This window comes from Vicia villosa, linkage group LG6 (genome assembly GCF_029867415.1).
Source record: "Vicia villosa cultivar HV-30 ecotype Madison, WI linkage group LG6, Vvil1.0, whole genome shotgun sequence".
Classification (NCBI taxonomy): Eukaryota; Viridiplantae; Streptophyta; class Magnoliopsida; order Fabales; family Fabaceae; genus Vicia; species Vicia villosa.
In genome coordinates, this window is record NC_081185.1 from 81893393 (window position 1) to 81915545 (window position 22153).

The window sequence follows — 22153 nt, forward strand, 5'->3', positions numbered from 1 at the left end:
ATGTCTAGAAGTCGTTTCTCACCAGCGGCAGTGTAGTTTAGGTTTAAGTTCTTAATGGCCCAATAGGCTTTATGTTCTAACTCTACTGGTAGGTGGCATGATTTTCCATAAACGAGTTTGAATGGGGTAGTTCCTATTGGAGTTTTGAAAGCTGTTCTATAAGCCCATAAAGCTTCATTTAGCTTGGTTGACCAATCTTTCCTAGATATAGCAACAGTTTTCTCCAATATTTGTTTTATTTCGCGGTTAGATACTTCTACTTGACCGCTTGTTTGTGGATGGTATGGTGTGGCTATTCGATGATTTACTCCATATTTTCGAAGGAGTTTCTCAAGTATTCTTGAAATGAAATGGGAACCACCATCGCTAATTACTAATCTTGGCACACCGAACCTAGGAAAGATGACGTTTTTGAAAAGTTTAATAACTACTCGTGTATCGTTTGTAGGAGAAGCAATAGCTTCTATCCATTTTGAAACGTAATCGACGGCTACGAGTATATATTGATTTCCAAACGATGACGGAAACGGTCCCATGAAGTCTATTCCCCAGACGTCAAATATTTCTACTTCAAGAATGCCTTTTTGAGGCATTTCATCGCGTCTTGAAATGTTTCCAGTTCGTTGGCATCTATCACAGCTTAGTACAGCAAAATGGACGTCTTTCCACAGGTTGGGCCAAAAAAGTCCAGATTGAAGGATTTTGGCGCAGGTTCTAGATGTGCTATGGTGTCCTCCACACGGTGCAGAATGACAATGTGTTATTATGCTTCTTATCTCTTCCTCGGGTACACAACGTCTAAAGATTCCATCGGGGCCTCTTTTGAAAAGGAGTGGGTCGTCCCAATAGTAATGTTTTAGGTCATGGAAGAATTTCTTCTTCTGTTGGTAGCTTAGATCAGGAGGAAGCACACCAGCAGCTAGGTAATTTACGAAATCTGCATACCAAGGTGCGTCAGATCGGGCTAAAGCTATTTCAGCTAATTTCTCGGTTTCAGAGTTTGGACGGTATGGTTCGAATTCATTTGCTTCTAATTGGGCGATGAGTCTTTCATAAGGGAAATCATCGTCAATTGGTACTTGTTCGGGTTTCAGATTTTCCAATCGAGAGAGGTGATCTGCTACGACATTTTCAGTGCCTTTCTTATCTTTAATTTCCAGGTCGAATTCTTGTAGTAACAAGATCCATCTCAAAAGTCTTGGTTTAGCGTCCTTTTTGGTTAGGAGGTACCTAATGGCGGCGTGGTCAGTGTATATGATTATTTTGGCTCCTACCAGGTAAGAACGGAATTTGTCTAATGCGAATACGACAGCTAATAATTCTTTTTCTGTCGTGGCATAATTCATCTGAGCTTCGTCTAGGGTTCTACTCGCATAATATATGACATGTAGTTTCTTATCCTTTCTTTGTCCTAGAACGGCTCCTACAGCATAATCACTTGCGTCACACATTATTTCGAAAGGCTCATTCCAGTCGGGAGGTTGCATAATTGGCGCAGAGATCAATGCTTGTTTAAGCGTTTGAAATGCTTCAGTGCATTTATCGGTGAAAATAAATTCGGCGTCTTTCATGAGTAGTTCAGTTAAGGGTTTGGTTATTTTAGAGAAATCCTTAATGAAGCGTCGGTAAAAACCAGCATGTCCCAGAAAACTTCTTATTTCTCTAACGGTTTTGGGAGGTTGAAGGTTTTCGATAATTTCGATTTTTGCTTTATCAACTTCGATTCCTCTATCGGATACGATGTGTCCAAGTACAATTCCTTGTCGAACCATGAGATGGCATTTTTCCCAATTAAGGACTAGGTTTACGCTTACGCATCGTCTAAGCACCATTTCAAGGTTTTCTAAACATGTTTCAAAACTTCCTCCACAGACAGAGAAATCGTCCATAAAGACCTCCATTATTCCATCTAGGAAGTCGGCAAATATTGCCATCATGCATCTTTGGAAGGTCGCGGGTGCATTGCAGAGTCCAAAAGGCATTCGTCTATAAGCGAATGTACCATAAGGACAGGTGAATGTGGTCTTCTCTTGGTCGTCAGGGTGGATAGGAATTTGGAAAAATCCGGAGTATCCATCCAGATAACAAAAATGTGAGTGTTTAGCTAGGCGTTCGAGCATTTGATCTATGAAAGGTAAAGGGAAATGGTCTTTTCGGGTAGCTTTATTTAGCTTCCTATAGTCAATGCACATCCTCCATCCAGTTTGGGTACGTTGTGCTACAGATTCTCCTTTTGCGTTAGTGATTACAGTGACTCCTCCTTTCTTTGGTACGACGTGAACAGGGCTAACCCATTTACTATCGGATATAGGATATATTATTCCAGCTTCTAGCAGTTTTTGGATTTCCTTTTTAACCACATCGCTCATAATAGGATTTATTCGCCTTTGATGTTCCCTAGAGGTTTTACTATCGTCTTCGAGCATAATGCGGTGCATACACAGAGAAGGGCTTATACCTTTCAGATCTGATATGTTGTATCCTAAAGCGGTAGGGTATTTTCTTAGGACATTAAGTAATTTTTCAGTCTCGGTTCGTCCTAAGTTGGCGTTCACTATAACTGGTCGGTTTAGTTCTTCGTCTAGAAATTCGTATCTAAGATCGGTAGGAAGTGTCTTCAGCTCTATAGCAGGTTTCTTAGGTCCAGGTATAGGATCAGGGGTTAAAGCTAAGCATTCACTCAGGTGGTTATCTTGATATTCCTCACGCCAGTTGTCATCTTCAAAAATTGGCGGCATAGGAATTCTTAGGATTTCGGTTTCCTTATTTGGTTCGGATTTTATTTCCTTGACACACTCGTCGATTATGTCAGCAGAACAGCATGTGTCAATTATAGAAGGTGCTTTTAGGAATTGGGAAAGGATAAATTCTATTTTCTCTTCTCCTACTTCGAAAGTAAGCTTTCCTCGCTTTACATCTATAATTGCCCCAGCGGTCGCTAAAAATGGTCTTCCTAAAATGATCGGGATGTTAGAATCTTCTTGGATATCCATAATGATGAAGTCAGTTGGGATGTAGAATTGACCTACACGAACAGGGATATTCTCTAACATTCCTACAGGATATTTAACTGAACGGTCTGCTAGTTGAAGAGACATTCTTGTTGCTTTAAGCTCACCTAGATTGAGTTTCTTACAGGTTGAAAGAGGCATCAAACTAACACTAGCTCCTAAATCGCACAAGGCTTTCTCTATGATGGTTTTTCCAATTACGCAGGGTATAGAGAAACTACCAGGGTCTTTCAGTTTTGGAGGCACGTTGTTTTGGATGATAGCGCTACATTCAGCGGTAAGCGTTATAGTTTCGTTATCCTCGAGTTTCTTTTTGTTTGATAGGATTTCTTTTAAGAACTTAGCGTACGAAGGCATCTCAGTTATGGCTTCTGTGAATGGTATGGTTATGTTTAATTGCTTCAGAAGTTCTACAAATCTTTTAAATTGCGCTTCGGTTTTTGATTTGGCTAATCTTTGAGGGTAAGGAATTGGTGGCTTATAAGGTGGTGGTGGAACATAAGGTTTCTCTTTTTCGGGTTCCACTTCGTTATTGTTCTCATCAGTCTTAGCAGTTTGTTCGTCGGTTGTTTTCTTTTGGGTTTCCTTTGGCTCTTGTTGTGACATGGGTACGTTTTGGGTTCTAGGATCTATGGGTCCATCGTAATTAGTTCCACTTCGTAGTGTTATCGCGTTCGCATGTCCTTTAGGATTAGGTTGTGGTTGAGCAGGAAACGTGCCAGCAGGGGCAGCAGTAGGTGCTTGTTGTTGAGCTACTTGTGAGATTTGAGTTTCTAACATTTTGTTATGCGTAGCTAAAGCATCTACTTTGTTCGATAGTTGTTTTAGTTGCTCGCTATTGTGGATGTTTTGATTCAGGAAGTCTTTATTGGTTTGTTGTTGGGAAGCTATAAAGTTCTCCATCATGATTTCTAGGTTTGACTTCCTAGGGGTGTTTTGAGCAGCTACAGGCGCTTTTTGGTAGCCAGGTGGTACAGCAGGTGCTTGTCCAGGCGCGTACAACGCATTGTTGTTCTTATAAGAAAAGTTCGGGTGGTTTTTCCATCCAGGGTTGTACGTGTTAGAATAAGGGTTTCCTTGAGCGTAATTTACTTGATCAGATGGGACTCCAGTCAAGAGTTGGCATTCAGCAACTACATGCCCAGTCAATCCACAAATCTCGCAGTTAGGTGCTACAGCGGCAGCGGTGGCTGAAGGAGTGATGGTTAAATTCTCGATCTTTTGAGTTAAAGCGTCTACTTTAGCGTTAACGCGGTCTATACCACTAATTTCGTACATTCCTCCTTTGGTTTGGGCTTTCTCTAGAGCGGCGCGTTCTCCTCCCCATTGGTAATGGTTTTGTGCCATGTTCTCTATGAGTTTGTATGCTTCATCATGGGGTTTGTCCATTAATGCTCCGCCAGCAGCGGCATCTATAGTCATTTTAGTATTATATAAGAGACCACCATAAAAGGTATGGATGATCAGCCATGGTTCGAGTCCATGATGAGGGCATATTCTAAGCATGTCCTTGTAACGTTCCCAAGCTTCGAAGAGCGATTCGTTATCTTTCTGGGTAAATCCGTTGATTTGACCTCTAAGCATAGCAGTTTTGCTAGGCGGAAAGTATCTTGCTAAGAATACTCTCTTCAATTCGTCCCACGTAGTTATGGAATTGGAAGGCAGGGATTGAAGCCACGCTCTCGCTCTATCTCTCAAGGAGAAAGGGAAAAGGCGTAATCGAATAGCTTCGGAATTAACGTTGTTGGCTTTGATAGTGTCGGCGTATTGCACGAACACAGATAAATGGAGATTGGGGTCGTCTACAGGGCTTCCAGAGAATTGATTCTGTTGAACAGCTTGGACCAGTGAAGGTTTCAGTTCGAAATTGTTCGCTTCAATCGCAGGTGGTGCGATACTTGAATGCAGTTCAGCGCGTGAAGGAGCGGCATAGTCTCTAAGAGGACGAATAGCAGCCATCTCTAACTTCGGGGTGATTTGATTGATTTGATCAGTAAAAATCAATTCCTGATTTATCGGAATTTCTGCTACTTCGGGAAGGTTGCGAGCTCGACGTTTAACGTTAATGAAACGTTCGATCTCGTTAATTCGTTGTATTAAGTCTCCTCCTTGTGAACGAGTATTTGGCATACAATCGTTCAAAAAGAAAGGGAAGAATTATCCTAGTCTCTACGGTGTAACAGTGAGTTACGATATCGACTTAAATAGTCCCCGGCAACGGCGCCAAAAACTTGATCGCGACTTTACGTGTCTATAAATCTGATAACTGCAAGTGCACAGTCGTGTCGTGTAGTTTTAAAAGATATCGAATCCACAGGGACTATGAATCGATCTACCGTTATCTAAGGTTACTATGTAAAGCTAGGAGTACTAAAATTTCGATTGTTCCTAAGGGAAAGTGATTGTGAGAAAGTAAAGAATAATAATAAAAGACAGGTATCAGTATGTATTTCGTTTAACTAAAGGTAATCCGAAGGTTCATTGGCTTTTGCATAATTAAATTAAAAATCTTTACTAATTCCAATTGATTAAAAATCCTCGTCTCAAACTTTCGCTCTGTTGATTCAGACTACTATCCTAATCCTAATGTACGCTTTCGCCATCCCATTAGATTTTAGAAGAGCTTTTTGGAAACAATGTAATTAATAAAATGCCTATTTTACGAGGTTATTATTTATTTAAATCTCCTAATCTCAAACTTTCGCTCTGTTGACTCGGAGCAAGCTAATACCCCTAACGTACGCTTTCGCCATCCCGCTCGAGTGTAAAAACAATTTTTGAAAATAAATAAGTTCCAATTAGTTTTAATACGCTTTCGCCATCCTTAAAACTAATGTCCTATGTCTACTATCCAGTTAAAGATCTCAAACTTTCGCTCTATTGATTTTAACCTTTGACCGTCCTAATCCCTCAAACTTTCGCTCTATTGGTTTTAAGACTTACTAATTAAACTAGACATATAAACCAAAAATAAGTGATAATTAATAAAACGTAATTTAAGCCAATTTATTTCGGATCCCTACGGTTAACTTACTTTACATACCGACACCTTTAGTATTTTAGCCAGACATATTAATACGATTAAACATACATATATCGGTTCGGTTCATAATAATAAGCATATTAAATGGCATATAATATATCATGCAAATAAATAATATAAATAAGGCGGTAAATAAAAACCTGAATTAAAATAAATCTGAATTGAATTGAATCTTGAAGTACTCGAACTTCCACCACAGGTTGGCTGGATCGTTCTTCGGAATTTAAATGGCAGAAAATAAAAACAAGGAAATAAAGCGATAAATCTAACGTAAGGCTAGATCTATGAAAAATTCACAACAATTTCCAGTGTAGAAATCGTTGTGAGAAAATAGACGGTAAAATGAAAACAGAATAAGGAAAAGCAGTTCGCGGTACAATTTCGGCAGCACTTCGTTGGCAGGAAATCGGACTCTTTGGAAGTGGGATAGCAGGTCCTATTTATAGGAGGAGGTTTGCAGTTGGAATCCGTGAATTGAGGAACTTTCTGCAGACTGGGCGTGGAGACGTGGGTCTCCGTTTCTTCAGGAAGACTTGAGACGTGCGTCTCAAGTGGAGAAAATCTAGGGCAGTTGGAGACGGGCGTCTCCTCTTGGTGACGTGGCTGAAGAGAACGTGGAGACGTGCGTCTCCACTTGCTTGCAGGTCTGGGCCACGCGCCTTTTGATTCATGGTGGGCTGAATATATCTTTTGGGCCTTTTGGGTCCTAATTGCACCCTTCTTTCACTTCAGCACTCCCTTTTCATCTTTTAGGCATAAATATTGGTCATTTAAGCTCAATTTTCTTTCCTTTTCGCAAATAGTCGAAATTGAAGTGTAAAACCTGAAATAAAGCAAATACACGCGTAATATCATAATAAATTAACATAATAAACGGAAAATGCTATAAATATCTATGGATTTTAGGCTAAATATACGATATAAAATCGTGTTATCACAAAACCTTTGAAGTTTCTTTATTACCATCAAATGGTATCTCATCTCCAAGTGCTGATGAGAAGTTTGATGAGGAAACAAACCTTTGAAGTTTCTTTATTACCGTCAAATGGTATCTTACCTCCAAGTGCTGGTAAGAAGTTTGACGAGGAAACAGACCGTTGGAAATTTTCTCTTTATCTGAGATATTGTCCAAACACAACTAAGACCAGTTTCGAGATATGGACATCCGAAAAAAGGGGGAGGTTGTTTACCTTTTTCTAAGTATCAACACTTAGTTAAAGAGGATGGATTGCGCATCCTACATTGCCATCCATTCACCAGAATCCACATCAAGTATTTCTGCAGGAGTTTGTCTCATCATCCCCCGCCAAGCGCGACAACGGGATCAAGTCATGCAAAGACTATGTCAGTTACAACATCTCAGGAGCGCCCAAAATTCGGGCATTCTTTGATATTTAAGTCTCTTTTACGCAGGAGAGATCGAGATATCAATCTCTCTCCCTCCAGATAAAAGAAACTTAAATAGGGGCATCTGTCATACCCTAATTTTTGACCCCCCTGAGATGGCATATCTTCAGGATTTTTCATCAGGTCAAGACAAGTTCCCAGAGCAGTCACTTCTCCATCTGGTATCCAATCGAGGATGCTCAAAGACAAGAAAGCTCAGGCAAAGGATCAATCAATACAAGGATTAGTCCCTAATACAATCATGAGACTCAAAAACTTCACTTTTCTCATCTATGATTGATTAGACATCCAGTCATATGAGTACAGGTTTACTCAGGTCACCAGACTAGGGTTTTGAGCCTATCAAGGACTAAAATCAGGGATCACTTTTGGGAAACCCTAAAAAGCCCCAGGGAACCATTCAAAGACATCAATCATCTTCAAATAACTCATATGACAAGATCCACTGGACATTACATCTCAGTTCAAAGTCTACAGTCATCATTGTCCTCTGGTCGACAATTAGGGTTTTTGACCTAATTCACCAAGATAGTTGACTTTTAATCAGGGCATGAATCCAAAACTCAAGACATGATTCAAGAATCTCTACTACCTCAATATAATCCATTTACATCATTCATTTGAGGATAAGATCTTGTTTCTACACAAAAGCCCAAAAATTCACTTTGTCAGGAAAAAGTCAACTGTGAAGGATCATCATTGACTTTTAAGGTTTTTGGTCAAAAAATGACTTTCAAAGGTCAATATCATCAATATATGGATGTCAAAGTCATTTGACCAAAGAAATTCAAAGAAATTCATCAAGGAGCGAAAAGTCGGGAATTAGGGTTTTTGAAGGCATGGTGAGAACTCAAAATTTCACCTACACAACTTAAAAAACTTCCAACATGAAAGTTGTAGATCTTGCAAAATAAAACAACATCTTACAAAGGAACTTTTTTCAAAAGATCAACCATTTATGAAGTTTTGGAAATTTTGAAGTTTAGGTCATAAACACTTAGAAATTTTTCTAAGTGTTTTAACCTAGTTTTCTTCCAACTTTGGCCTCATTTTTCACAAATTTGCCAAAGGATTCTGAAGAAACTCCAAACTAATGATTTGAAGTAGATGTTTAGGGCTTTCCAAATTGTGTTCAACCTTCTCCAAATTCATTTTGAGCTAGGAGTTATGCTTGTTCAAAGTTGGCCTCATGAAGTGAAATTATAGGTCATGTACAATTTGAAACTTTGCAATTTTGTGCATTTTGCTTCACTAAATGATGCTACACGACCTCTAATACATCTGAAGACATGCCATACATTCAAATTCATCATTGCATAAGGATTAGAGAAGATTCCCAAAAACAAAGGCATGTGATTATGTAATGATTGCATTTTTGAATTTATGGCAAATGGTGAATCATCAAGGAATCTTGCTCTAAGCCAATTAGAACTCTCCTCTGAATCAGAAATGTTCCCTAAGATCATGCAAGATCAATGGTTGGGGAAGCTAGCCCGAAAATGCATCATTGCATTTGGAATATTTTCAAACTTTCTTCATGGCTAAGAAACCAAACTCACCTCATTAAGCAAGCTCACTATGCACACTTACTCTGATCCAATTGCCTATAAATAGAGGGCTCATTCTCATTCAAAAAACACACCAAAGCAACTCAATTCCTTGCTTTCTCTTTCTCTTCTCATGCTTATTGTTTTTCAAAGTTCTTTGGCAAGAAGAATCGTTTTCTTCAAACCAGAGCTCATCTTTGGAAAGTAAGCATTCTAACATCTCAAGGGAGGTCATTTGAGGTGATCCAAGCACCTGGATCACTTCTGTAAGTGGAGGAACACCATTGTTGCTCTCACTTTGGAGCATTTGCAGTTGGAGGTCCATGGAGTAATTCAATAGGTTCTGAGCCAAGCCAATCATCCAGGCACATTCCTCAGGTCATAGTGAAGCTAACCAGATGGCTGCAGCTCATCTGTAACTCAAGAATCAACACCCTCCATGTTCACTTGAAGCTGAAATCGAGGGAGGACCATAGAGCAATTCAGGAGGATTCAAGCTCCAATAAGCATTCAGTTAGCATCATTGAGCCTCGGGGAAGCTATTGAGATCATTCATTCAAGCCCAGGTTCTCTCAATCATCCTCACGACCTCCATTTTCAGAGGTAAGTTCCTGAACCTCACTTCTCTAATTTAAGTACTCTTTGTGAAATAGCTCGATTCTATCTTGTTCAGCATCATCAGAGGATTGAAAACCCTCTATCATCATCCATTTATCTTGCAGTATAGTCATTTAATTTGATTTTGAAATTTTAGGGTTCTTCACGATTTCTGGTAAATTAGTTAGATGTAGTTAATATTAATTCATGTTAGTTACATATTTAGAATCGTGAGTGAATTTAGAGCAAGTTTCATGTTTACATCATTGCAAATGGTTGAGAGTTGAGAGAGTTCAGAAATTTGAATTGATGGAGCTTGAGGTTGAAGACGAAGATGGAGGGTGGCGCCATTTTTCAAATCTCTGAGCAAAGTTTGTTTTATTTTTAATGATAGGCGTTCCCTTAACGACTGAACAAACTTGCCCTAGTGGCCTCCCATACGCCCTTAGTATCATCATGCCTCAAGTCTGGGGTTCGAATCCCCCTCGCCCCAGACTTTTTGATTCTTTTATTTTTCAAGGATTTACAACTTGTTTTGAAACATAACCAAATGAAGGCAAGTCACTATCACCACACGCGCGTTGGCTCAGTGGTGTTTGTTTTGAGTGTGTGGCCTAGAGGGCGTGGGTTCAAACCCTCCAAGGGCCAAAACTATTTTTTTACACACAATTTCTTTCATTTTCTCACAAAACTTCACATATTCATTTAACCTATCAAATTAATTTATTTTCACTTCATTTTTCACACACTTATCATTTAATATACCTATTTTGTGAATAATCAAAAAAATCATAAAAATATTATGTATTTCTTGAATTTTAATTAGGTTTAAAATAGTATGTTTTTAAGTGTTTTCTTAAATACTTTAAATATATATATTATCACTTTATTTTAACCTAATCAATTTGTAAATATTTTTTTTGATAAAACCCTAATTGTGTAGGTCTTAATTAGTTAAAAAGTCTTTATTTTTACCCTAATTAAGTTGACTTTTTGTCAATTTTCAAAATTGTTTTCAATCTCTGATAAAATCAAATGGTTAAGGTTTTCAAACAACAAAACCTTGTATCATTCCAAATCATTTTCAAATTGCTTTTACACCAGTACTGTAAAGTACTGGGCCTCTAATAGAGTGTAAGTCCCAAAAACCTTCTCTTCTTAGCTTGTTTTCAAAACTGTATTTTCAAAATCTTCTTTCTGTTTTCAAAACATTCTTCTGGTATTTGAAGGGCATTATTCCCGGTGAAACTCTTCAGATACCTATGTGACCTTTGTCCATCTTCACTTCTTCTGTTTTCAAAACCATTAACTGTTTATCATATATATTCAACTGTTATCAACAAAACAACAAAAATACTGTTGAGGCTCTGTACATACTTCTTCAATGGCCTCCACTCCATCCAGGTTAGGCTTTACAAGCTTTCAATTTACAGTCTTTATTTAAATTACTGTCAAATATAAACTGTGCATATATTAGTTTAGAACTGCGTTTGAGTATAAACCTTAGGACAGTTAAACTATATATATATTATAGGAATATGACCTAGGATTGAGAATGTCTTCCCGGTGAAGGCTCTTTCCTAATTAGAGATCTGTAGTTCAAACCCCCAAGATGAATTATTCCCGGTGAAACATCTTGGCAAAAACCTTAGAATCCAAATAATAGGACACATCCACCCAAAGAGGAATTATTCCCGGTGAAACCTCTTACCCATTTGCTTAGAGCCAAAATAAGTTCAAAAACCACATAAGCTTTCTCTTGTGCTATAACAAGGACCCTCGATTAGCCTCCTCTTGGGCTTTGTACAAGGACCCACAGGCTTCTTAAAAGCATTTCCAGCTTCCTCTTGAGCTTGTATACAAGGACCCATCAGGTTTCTTATAAACATAGGAACAGGTCTTTAGTCACCTTTTAGCCTACCCTGGTGAGTTTCTTCCAATTTAAACCAGACTTTAAACAAGCTAAGTTTGTCTCAATTTTGCATTGAGTACACTTTTTGGAATGAGAGACATGGACAGTCTCTGTCACCCTTATCTTCATCAATCTTCCTTAGCAGAGTCTAGGATCCATGTTTGATCATCCTCAGCATTGAGTCAGCCTTCATCTTGGGCTTTAAACAAGAAGTCTCCACTAGATAATCTTTCTGCTATTCATATTAACAAAATCCCCTGGAAAGGGTTAGCCTCCAACATCTGTCTAAAATGTCAAATCCCTGGAAAGGGTTAGCTTCCACACATTCCTTCATTTTAATAAAAACCCCTGGAAAGGGTTAGCCTCCAAAGTCAATTAATAAAAATGTCAAAAAAATAAAGATTCATTTCTCTTAGGAGATAATTTCCCCAAAAAAGTCAAAACCCCTGGAAAGGGTCAGCCTCCAAAAAACATGATAAAGTCAGTCTTTTAACAGACAAATTCACCAGCTGAGTCAAAATCCCTGGAAAGGGTTAGCTTCCAAAGAAAAACAGTCTTTTAATAAATAAAACCTCCTCAGTAGAGTCAAAACCAACAAAAACAGTTAGCCTCAACCTTGGGCTTCATACAAGGCACCCAAACAATAAAACTCCCCTGTCAAGAGTCTGCCTCAACCTTGGGCATTGTACAAGGCAGATAATAGAGTCTCCCCAGTGAGTCCTTCATCACTCAGTAGCCACAACCTTGGGCTTTGTACGAGGCAGATAAACCATATTTTCATGTGTCAAAGATTCCTAACACTTAGGATCTTTCCCCATATAGTCATCCATACTTAATTCATTTAAGAGTCCGCCACAACCTTGGGCTTTGTACAAGGCAGAAAATAATGTTTTCCCTAGCTAGAGTTAGCCACAACCTTGGGCTTTGTACAAGGCACATAAAATAGAGTCATTCATTCAATTATCCTCAACAGTCAGCCACAACCTTGGGCTTTGTACAAGGCACATAAATAGAGTCTCCCTAAGTAGAGTCAGCCTCAATTCTGGGCTTTGTACAGAACACTAAAATACCCTGTAATTAATCCCCAGTGGAGTCATCTCCCAGAGTCAATAATATCAATTAATCAATCAAAAAGCCTCAAGCTTGGGCCTCATACAAGCCAGCTAAAGTCAAATCTTTTATACAGTAGATAGACATAGCTTATCTCTATAGAGAGATATTTTTACTACTCTACCACATTCAAACAAACAAACATTTCATTTCAATTTTAATCAAGTCTCCCATTTAGGATTTTGAAAGGCATGAGCTGGCAGTAAAACCCAGACATGTGGTAACTTTCCCTAATTTGGATGAGCATCCTTCTTTCATTTAAGAGGCATTTGACTGGTATACTTGCACATACACAAGTAAGGTCCCCCTCTTGAATGAAATGAATTCAGTTATTCTGTCACTCTTTAAATGTTTGTGGTAGAATAGTACAAATACCTCTCTGTAGAGATAATTTCATGTCTCTTTACTGTAAACAGAGATTTAATTCCAAGCTTCAACCTTGAGCTTCAAGCAAGGCACCAAAAATAATTAATTTCCCTAGTTAGTTCCCCGAACTACATTAAGCTCTGACTTCCACTAGGGATATGTAGGCATGAGGTTCACAAGGAATCTCAGCGAGCTAATAAAATACCAAAAATAGTCAGTTTGTCTGTCTGTCTGTCTTTTCAAATCAATTCAATTCCTTCTCCTAACACAAAGGAGAAACTTTCCCAATCATTAGCAATAAACACAATCACAATGACACAGAGAAGGTTCCTGTAGAGTACTACAGATATGTAGGGTGTTTAAACACTTCCCTATGTATAACCGACCTCCCGGACTCCAGAATTTCTAGTCTAGGTGAAATCCCCACACTTAGCAAACTCCTAGGGTTTAGTTGAGATCTTTTTTCCCCTTTCCTACTCGTAGGACAAATAAGAAAGTTCGTGTGATATCGTAGGAAGAACTGAAACAAAATTCATCCCACCACGGGCGCATTCTCCTTCCAAATTTCGCGTGAAGGGTTTAGCGTGCCGTCCTCCCAAGTGAAACGGGGAGGTAAAGAAAACGACCACCACATCAAGGTACCAATCTTCCTTGGCAAGAATTCTAAGAGAAGTGTGTGCTACTAGAGCAACATTCTTAGCTACCCGTTGTTGCTTTCTGTTAAAAGTATCATATTTAGGTTTGGCTTGATGAGTTTGGTTTAGATATCCAACTAGTTTGAAACATAATGGCTTTTTGTGACCAAATCATCCACAGTGGTGACATCTCCATCTTTGGAACTTCTTCTTTGTATTGCTCCTTCTTATGTTTCCTTGATGTTGTGACATTGGTGTTGACATCTGGTTTATCACACAAGCTTCAGGTTTTGATCTCCTGATCCCAGGAGTAAATTCCTCTTTAGCCACAAATCCTACCCCAGACATATCTCCTGCTCTTTGCCCAAACTCCAGAATTTCCTCTAGAGTATCAGTTCCATTATTCAGCATTCTAAAGGATTTGGTCATTTGATCAAGCTTGTAGTTTAACATGATCACTTCACTACTGAGAGAGTCTATGGTTGCAAGATGTCTATTCTTCTCAGTTTCTAGCTCCTTTATGATTATCTCTTGCTTCTCCACATGTTTGTAGGCTTCAGCATTTTTGATACACAACTTCTTGTATGAGGCAGCAAGTTCACCAAAGGTTGGCTCGTCATCACTGGAGTTATCATCAGATACATTGACACTTGTTGGAACTGTGACATGTTTTACAGTTTCCTCTTCGGACTCAGAGTCTTCATCAGACCAAGTGACAGGCAACCTTTCTTTTGCTCTTTGAGGTAGGTAGGACATTCAGCTTTAGTGTGTCCATATCCTTCACATCCATGACACTGAACCCCTTTTCCTTGATTGGGCTTCTCTTCAACTTTGAATATTCTGCTTGGATTATAAGTCTTGTTGATGTCATTGGAAGTGTCTTTGACATTACGTCTGGACTTCTGATCAACCCTCTTAATGAACCTGTTGAATTGTTTTCCAAGCATGGCTATGGCTTCTGATAAATTTTCATCACTTCCACCATTATCTTCAGTGTTGGAAACAAAAGCCGTCCTCTTGTTCTTCTTTTTCAACAGACTCACAAATACTCATCTCAAAGGTTTGTAAGGAACTAATGAGTTCGTCCAGCTTCATGTTGCTGATGTCCTGAGCTTCTTCTATAGCAGTCACCTTCATAGTAAATCTCTTAGGCAGTGATCTAAGGATATTTCTTACCAGCTTTTTTTCAGAAATTTTTTCTCCTAATGCTCCCGAGTTATTTGCAATCTCAAGGACATTCATGTAGAACTCATGAATGGTTTCATCCTCTTTCATCTTGAGATTTTCAAACTTGGTAGTAAGCATTTGAAGTTTAGACATCTTCACCTTGGATGTGCCTTCATGGGTTGTTTTGAGAATATCCCAAATTTCTTTAGCTAGATCAGAGTGTTGCATAAGTCTGAATATGTTTTTGTCAATTCCATTGAACAAGGCATTTAGTGCCTTGGAATTTCCCAAGCCAGATCTTCCTCAGTTTTGTTCCATTGTTTTTCAGGAATTAGAACAGTGGTTCCATCTTCCATGACCTTCTCAGGATGTTTCCATTCGTTTTCCACAGCTCTCCAGGCCTTGCTGTCCACAGACTTTATGACAGCTACCATACGAGGTTTCCAGTAGTCATAGTTAGAGCCATCCAGGATGGATGGTCTATTCCCACATAGAGTTGTTGCTCGTAGTGTGTTATATCTTAGAAACTTATGATATATTGTTTAGGCTCCAGAAGTGACTTCTAGTCAGTGAGTCGTAAACATATGTATTGAGAATAGGAGACCATCTGCTTGAATAAGAAGCACATCTGTAAATCTCCAGAAGATGCCTTAAGCGACCAAGTGAATGTCATATGCTTGAGAAGACAGTGGCTGAGGTCATTGTGGAAATCTCTTGGAGACCAAGTGAAGGTCAGGAGTCCAGGAGTCAATGGATGTTATATCTCAAGGAGATCATTGAACAGTCCATTGCAGTTAGTCACGAGCAGTTGGCTTGTGCAGGGAGTTAGTCACAACGCGTTGCTGTGCAGGTTGTTAGTCACGATAGAGGATCATGCAGTTGTAATCATGATTTAGTTATAATGGATTAAGACCTCTATTGAGAGGAAAATCACCTGAGGAGGGTAGACTGGAGGTAGCCTTATTCAGAAGGTGAACCAGGATAAAAATAAACGTGTTCTTTACTTTCTGTACAATTCATTTAACTCTATTCAAGTCGTGCAAACATATTCAGAATTGTACCGAGCAAGTCTGAAGCTTAATAATACATGAGAAGTTTAAATGAACATCTCATTGGTTATGCAACTCCATTCCAAGCATACTTCCACAACACAAAAGCATACCCAGAAGATGAGATACAAAGAAGAAAGAAAAGAAATTAAAAGAAAGGGGATTTTAATCTGATAAAGAACACAATTCAATCCCCCCTTTCTTGTGTTTTTCTCCACCTTCAATTGGTATCAGAGCATGGCTTTGTATTGATCTCAAGATCAAACACTTAGCCGTGTAGAGAGATCCAGAAGGAGAAAAACCATATTGAGTTGAAGTTAAAGATAAATTGCAACACTCAGTCTAATTAGAAGATGTCAAGGAAAAGATCTCAATACTCTGTGCATATCATCTACCCATCATAACGAGTTTTGCGAATCAACAAAGAAATATTTGACAAAGCTCAAGACATCAGAAAGAAGTAAACGTGCTCAAATGAAGACATCTAATATCAGAAGATAAACAAGAAAAGCTGACTCAGGCCAGAATGATCAAATCCATTCAGTCAAGATCGGGTCAAGGAATGAAGACACTTCAAGACAAAGATCAGAAGATGCTCAAGCTCGGACAAGACAAGAAGGAAGGTTTATCATCACAAACGGTCAGATCTTTCTAAAACTCTCTCTTTTAAATCCCTGTTAATATGTGTATTAATAATGTTTATAGGTGTATCTAGCATGCTCATATAAATAGTCTCTCATAGCCACCTACTCTAACACCAATGTGCGTGTTTTTAATTCTAGATTAGCATTAACTACAAAATTAATTCTTAGTCTCTACTTTTGGTAAAACAATTGTTTCCTTAATAAAACCAAATCCAACAAAAATCTGATCTTAAATGTGTGTCAGTATCTCTCGTCTACTCTTGCATGCTACCCAAGTTAATGAGAAATGACAAAATCTCTTAAGCATGCATCAGTATCTTGTCATATTATGACATACACCTCTTCACCTTTCTTTACATATACTAACATTAGATCTGAAACAAAGTCACTCCCCTCTGCTAAAACAAACACCCAATATCCACTTCCATTTCTCTCCAAAATATCTCTCACCCCCTTCAAAACATGCCTCCCAAGACCTACCATGGAAATGATAATTACCTATGGGTCGTCGCTGAGAAAGATCCAAAATTTCTCTTCTTCAAGATGACGCAAGAAAATTCATTAGAAGCTACCAAATCCAGTCCTGGGAAAACTACTTCACAATGCTCAAAGGACTTGTTTATCCTGTGTTAATAAAAGAATTATGGAAATTTGCCAAAATAAGTGATGACAGAAATACCATCTTCTCTGAAATATTCAAACTCCTTATTTCTGTTACCCTTTAAACAATTGTCAAAGCCTTAGGCTGTGTCTCATCTGGAGTCACCATTGAAGATTTCCAATCTGATTTAAGATTGGTGAAATCCTTCAAAACCTTGTTTGGTAACTCTGTTCCTTATGAACCAAACAATCTTGAGCATCTCCTCCACTATCCTAAAATCTGGTTCAAGTTCTCCCTAACAATCCTTCGTCCCAAGATGCCCGTAAGAGATGTCATGACCCATGATGACAAAGTGCTAGTATTTCTTCTAACGCACCACCAAAGGATCGATCTTCCGAAAACTATCTTCAATCATCTCAAGCACACCATCAAAATATCTAGAAACCAGTCACATTTCCACATTCCATATGGAAGAGCACTATCTGAACTAATCATGAACAATGTCATCTGGAGACTCGTTGGTCGGGAAGTACCTAAGCAGGCACTTAACTCAAAATGGTGTGACCAGGTGAACTAGATTGAAGAACTTGAGCACTAATCTCTCTTATGGAGAAATTCACTCAGAAGTTTTGATAATGTCACAGAGTGTGCACAAACTCCGAAACTATTTGAAGATCGCTAAAGTTGACTAAATCTGTAATGTCTGAGTCTAGAAAATGTTGCGGTAAATATTGTACTTTATATAATATATTTACTAATTAAATCTTACCTTCTGACTAGGATAAAAACGTAACTCCTAACCCATTCATGTTACCTAAACTAACACATGTCATTAATTACTCTCCCTAGGAACAATACAGAATAAATGAAAAATAATGATCTCGAAAAATTAAAAGAATCAAAATCGCTTGAACTTATCCCCATGCACTAGTATGTAATGATTAACCCTACCCTCTAGGTTCATCTCCTTTATCACTCCACAAAATTCCACTGCTCTTACTCATCTTAAATATCTCTGCTCTTAACCCAGCAAAACCCAGCTCCATGGCCGTCAGAGCTTTTCTTGGAGACGAAAGTATGCTTGTGATCATTAATGAATCTAAAATGGATAACTCAAGTGATGAGTATGGCTTCCATAGATTCTTTGATTATCAAGGCTGGAAGAGATACAAGGAAATCCTTAACAAACCCATCTACCCAAACCTCGTTAAGAACTTTTGGCTACATGCTTCTGTCAGAAGTGATGGACAAAGCATTATGTCTTACATATTCAACTCCAAAATTGTGATTACAAAGGAGTCTATTGTGAATGCAATCCAGTGTCCGTCCAATCAAAATCTTATGCCCTTAGAATTCTTTGATCACCTTGCTAGAAAAGAATTCGTTAAGATTTCCAAACTTCCAGTCACCTTCAGACGATTCTACAATAACTCAATAAATCTAAAGCCCATATACAGAGCCTGGGTCCTGTTTGTCATGTCAAACATATGCCTCGAAGGTTCTGCCTAAATATTCTAACCACGCGAGAAAAATACCCAGCCCTCTGCTTTCGTCAAGGTCAGCTAAATCTGCCAGCCATCGTCTTCACTCATCTGAAGGAAGCTGTAAAATATTCCATAAACTCTCAGAATACTTGCTACATTCCCTATGGGCGCTCCATCTCAGAACTAATTGAGAAAGCTGGAACCCTCTCTAACCTTGCGCAAACAACACTAGCTAGGAGTAATATCATGTCTAGCTATGAATGTCATGATTTGTTTATTGCAGAATTTGCTTAATCACTTAAATTAATGTAATGGTTGTTTGTTAAAAATGCATGACTTGCTTTCTCCTATAAAAAGTCTTCTATCTATTGATATGCATGACTTGTTTCTCTGCTTACTGAGTGTTTTTTTACTATTTACAACTATCTTAAAATATGACTAAATCATCTTAGAAACATTCTGGACATAATCTGACAAGTCTTAAAGAATTCATGAACCACAATAAATAAGTCATAAACACACAGGAAAATCTGAGAACTTCTGAGAAGATGCATTGCTAAACCCAACAGTCTTCTGAAGAAATAAGCTGAATAAAGAAACACTCTGAAAAGTTAGGAGATCACACATCTCAGGGGGGGACTGTTAGAACTCAGAGGGAGTTTTAAATCAGAAATTAATTGGATTATCTAATTCAGGGGGAGACTCTACAGAAAATAAATCATTCTAGCCTATCCCTAAATGTCTATACAATTCAGGGGGAGAAGATTAGTGCACCGTCTTCAAGCTTTTTGATTATGACAAAAAGGGGGAGAAGAGAAATACATGAGAAATATATTTTGATGAAAAACAAGAAATAAATGTACCTTTCAAATAAGTGTACCTTTAACAAAGGGAGAAAGAAGTAGATCTTAATATGATTTAAATTGAAGTTACTTGGTTGAACATGTAAAAGGGATGTAATATCTTCACTGGCTTATTACTATTATCATCTCACAAAATTGTTCCATCAAAATATATGGTTTTGTCATTATCAAAAAGGGGGAGATTGTTAGAACAAAATTGAGAATCTCTGTTCAGAATCTACTTTTGATGATAACAAACGCATATTTTGTGAGTAACAATTTTATTACTAATGATTTCATTGAGTGTGCAGATACAGTGTCAAAGTCCTTTACAACATACACATCAACTCAATTAGAAAGTACATTAGAAGCTTCAAAGGAAATGAACAAGAAAAATCAGCTATAAGAAGTCTTGCAACATTAGAAGATCACACACATAGAAGATCAGAAGTTCTGAAGCTACAACGTAGAAACGCAACAATTAAAGACAGGAGATCAGAGGCAAAACAAGCAATAATATAAAACAAGACCACTCAGAAGAACAAGCAATATCAACGCTCACATACAACAAGTGCAGAATCAGAAAGTACATCAGACAAGCTTCAAGGAATTACAAAGAATTATCATATACATGAATTCTCGGTACAACAAGAATAGAAGATCAGAAGTTCTGATAAAATAATGTAGTGACATACAAAACGCAAACAACAAAAAAGTCACTTGTGAACTAATGAAGAATCTACAGCTCAGCATACAAATTGAATAAAAATACAAAGCGTAGAATCAAATGGGAAGCCGTTAGAAACATCATCATAAGAAAAACGATTACAATATTTAAAAGGAGCAACTCCCAAGGTTGATTGAAGAAGCAAGCCACATGCAGTGCATTGGAAAGACAAGCTTAACCAAAGAAACACGCCATCAACTGTAATCATCATGTTGAAGATAAGGTTCTGCCAAGAGCAACACTTGTCATTCATGAGCCAATCGAGACGAAGGCATTTAAAGCAATACTCAAACAATTGCAATGACTAGATTCCAACGGTAACACACCAAGCTATATATATATATATATATAGATCAAACTTCAAACTTGAAAGTGTGTCAAATGGTACACCAAAAGTGCATTAAGTGAGTATCCAAAGTGTGTATCCATGGTGCGATTACAGAGTGCAGCAAAAGAGAAATCCTGAGAGAAAATCTGTAGAGAGAGAAGCTGAGCATGAAGGCATAAAAGAAGAAATGTAAAACCATGCTTCAGAAGTTCCACAAGAGGCAACACATACTCAATATGTGATAATCCACTATGTTTTTATACACAAACCACATTCCTAAAACAAGTAAAGAAGAAATCTCTGCTATTAAGCAGTATCCTCCATTGGAGTAAGAAGAAATCCACTAATACTTGATCAGGTCTTAAATTGTTCATATTGCATGACTAAGGAAACTGAATACACTGAGTTGTTGTTCGAAGAGTGTTTCATGTTTACTGATGTTAATCAATATGTTATCAGTTGTAACAAGCTTCATGATCAGTATTCAAGAAGAAGACAAGCATTGGAAGAAGAAATTCAATATAGAGACGTTGCTCTAAATCTTCTTGAAGAGGAAATGAAGATGGTCTTACAAGAAGGAATTAATTTCAAGAGCTGAAGCTCTAATCTCCTTACTCAAACAAGAAAAGACCAAACTGAAAGAAGCAATCAATACAAGAGTTGCTGCTCTTAATCAGCTTTCAGAAGAAGATGAAGATCAGGACAAGAAGCAACCTTATAAGAGTTGCTGCTCTTTATCAGCTTTCAGAAGAAGAATATCTCATCCAGAAGTTGAAGAAAATAAGACTGCAAGATATCTGATTATTGTATTTAAATGTAAAACACATAAAGTTGTTGCTCGTAGTGTGTTATATCTTAGAAACTTTTGATAGATTGTTTAGGCTCAAGAATTGACTTATAGTCAGTGAGTCTAAACATATGTATTGAGAATAGGAGACCATCTTCTTGAATAAGAATCACATCTGTAAATCTGCAGAAGATGCCTTAAGCGACCAAGTGAAGGTCAGATGCTTGAGAAGACAATGGCTGAGGTCATTGTGGAATTCTCTTGGAGACCAAGTGAAGGTCAGGAGTCCAGGAGTCAATGGATGTTATATCTCATGGAGATCACTGAACAGTCCATTGTAGTTAGTCACAAGCAGTTGGCTTGTGCAGGGAGTTAGTCACAACGCGTTGTTGTGCAGGTTAATAGATTGATGAACGTTATATCCAAAACGGATCACTGAACGGTTCAGTCATCTAGGGGTTAGTCACTCGCGGGTAGCCTGTGCAGGGTTAGTCACAGTAGTTGGCTGTGCGGGTTGTTAGTCACAATGGAGGATCGTGCAGTTGTAATCATGATTTGGTTATAGTGGATTAAGACCTCTGTTGAGAGGCAAATCACCTGAGGAGGGTGGACTAGAGGTAGCCTTATTCAGAAGGTGAGCCACAATAAAAATAAACGTGTTCTTTACTTTCTGTACAATTCATTTAACTCTATTCAAGTCGTGTAAACATATTCAGAACTGTACTGAGCTAGTCAGAAGTTCTGATTATACATGAGAAGTTTAAATGAACATCTCATTGGTTATGCAACTCCATTCCAAGCATGCTTCCGCAACACAAAAGCATATCCAGATGATGAGTTACAAAGAAGAAAGAAAAGAATTTAAAAGAAAGGGAATTTTAATCTGATAAATAACA

At 38.1% G+C, this 22153-nt stretch overlaps 1 non-coding gene across 1 annotated transcript; it reads left to right on the forward strand.

Moving 5' to 3' along the window:
* The first annotated feature begins 4488 nt into the window (after positions 1–4488).
* Positions 4489–4595, forward strand: LOC131615314 (small nucleolar RNA R71). Its single transcript, XR_009287736.1, has one exon. It is a non-coding gene; the product is annotated as a small nucleolar RNA R71 (small nucleolar RNA).
* The last annotated feature ends 17558 nt before the right edge of the window (positions 4596–22153 follow it).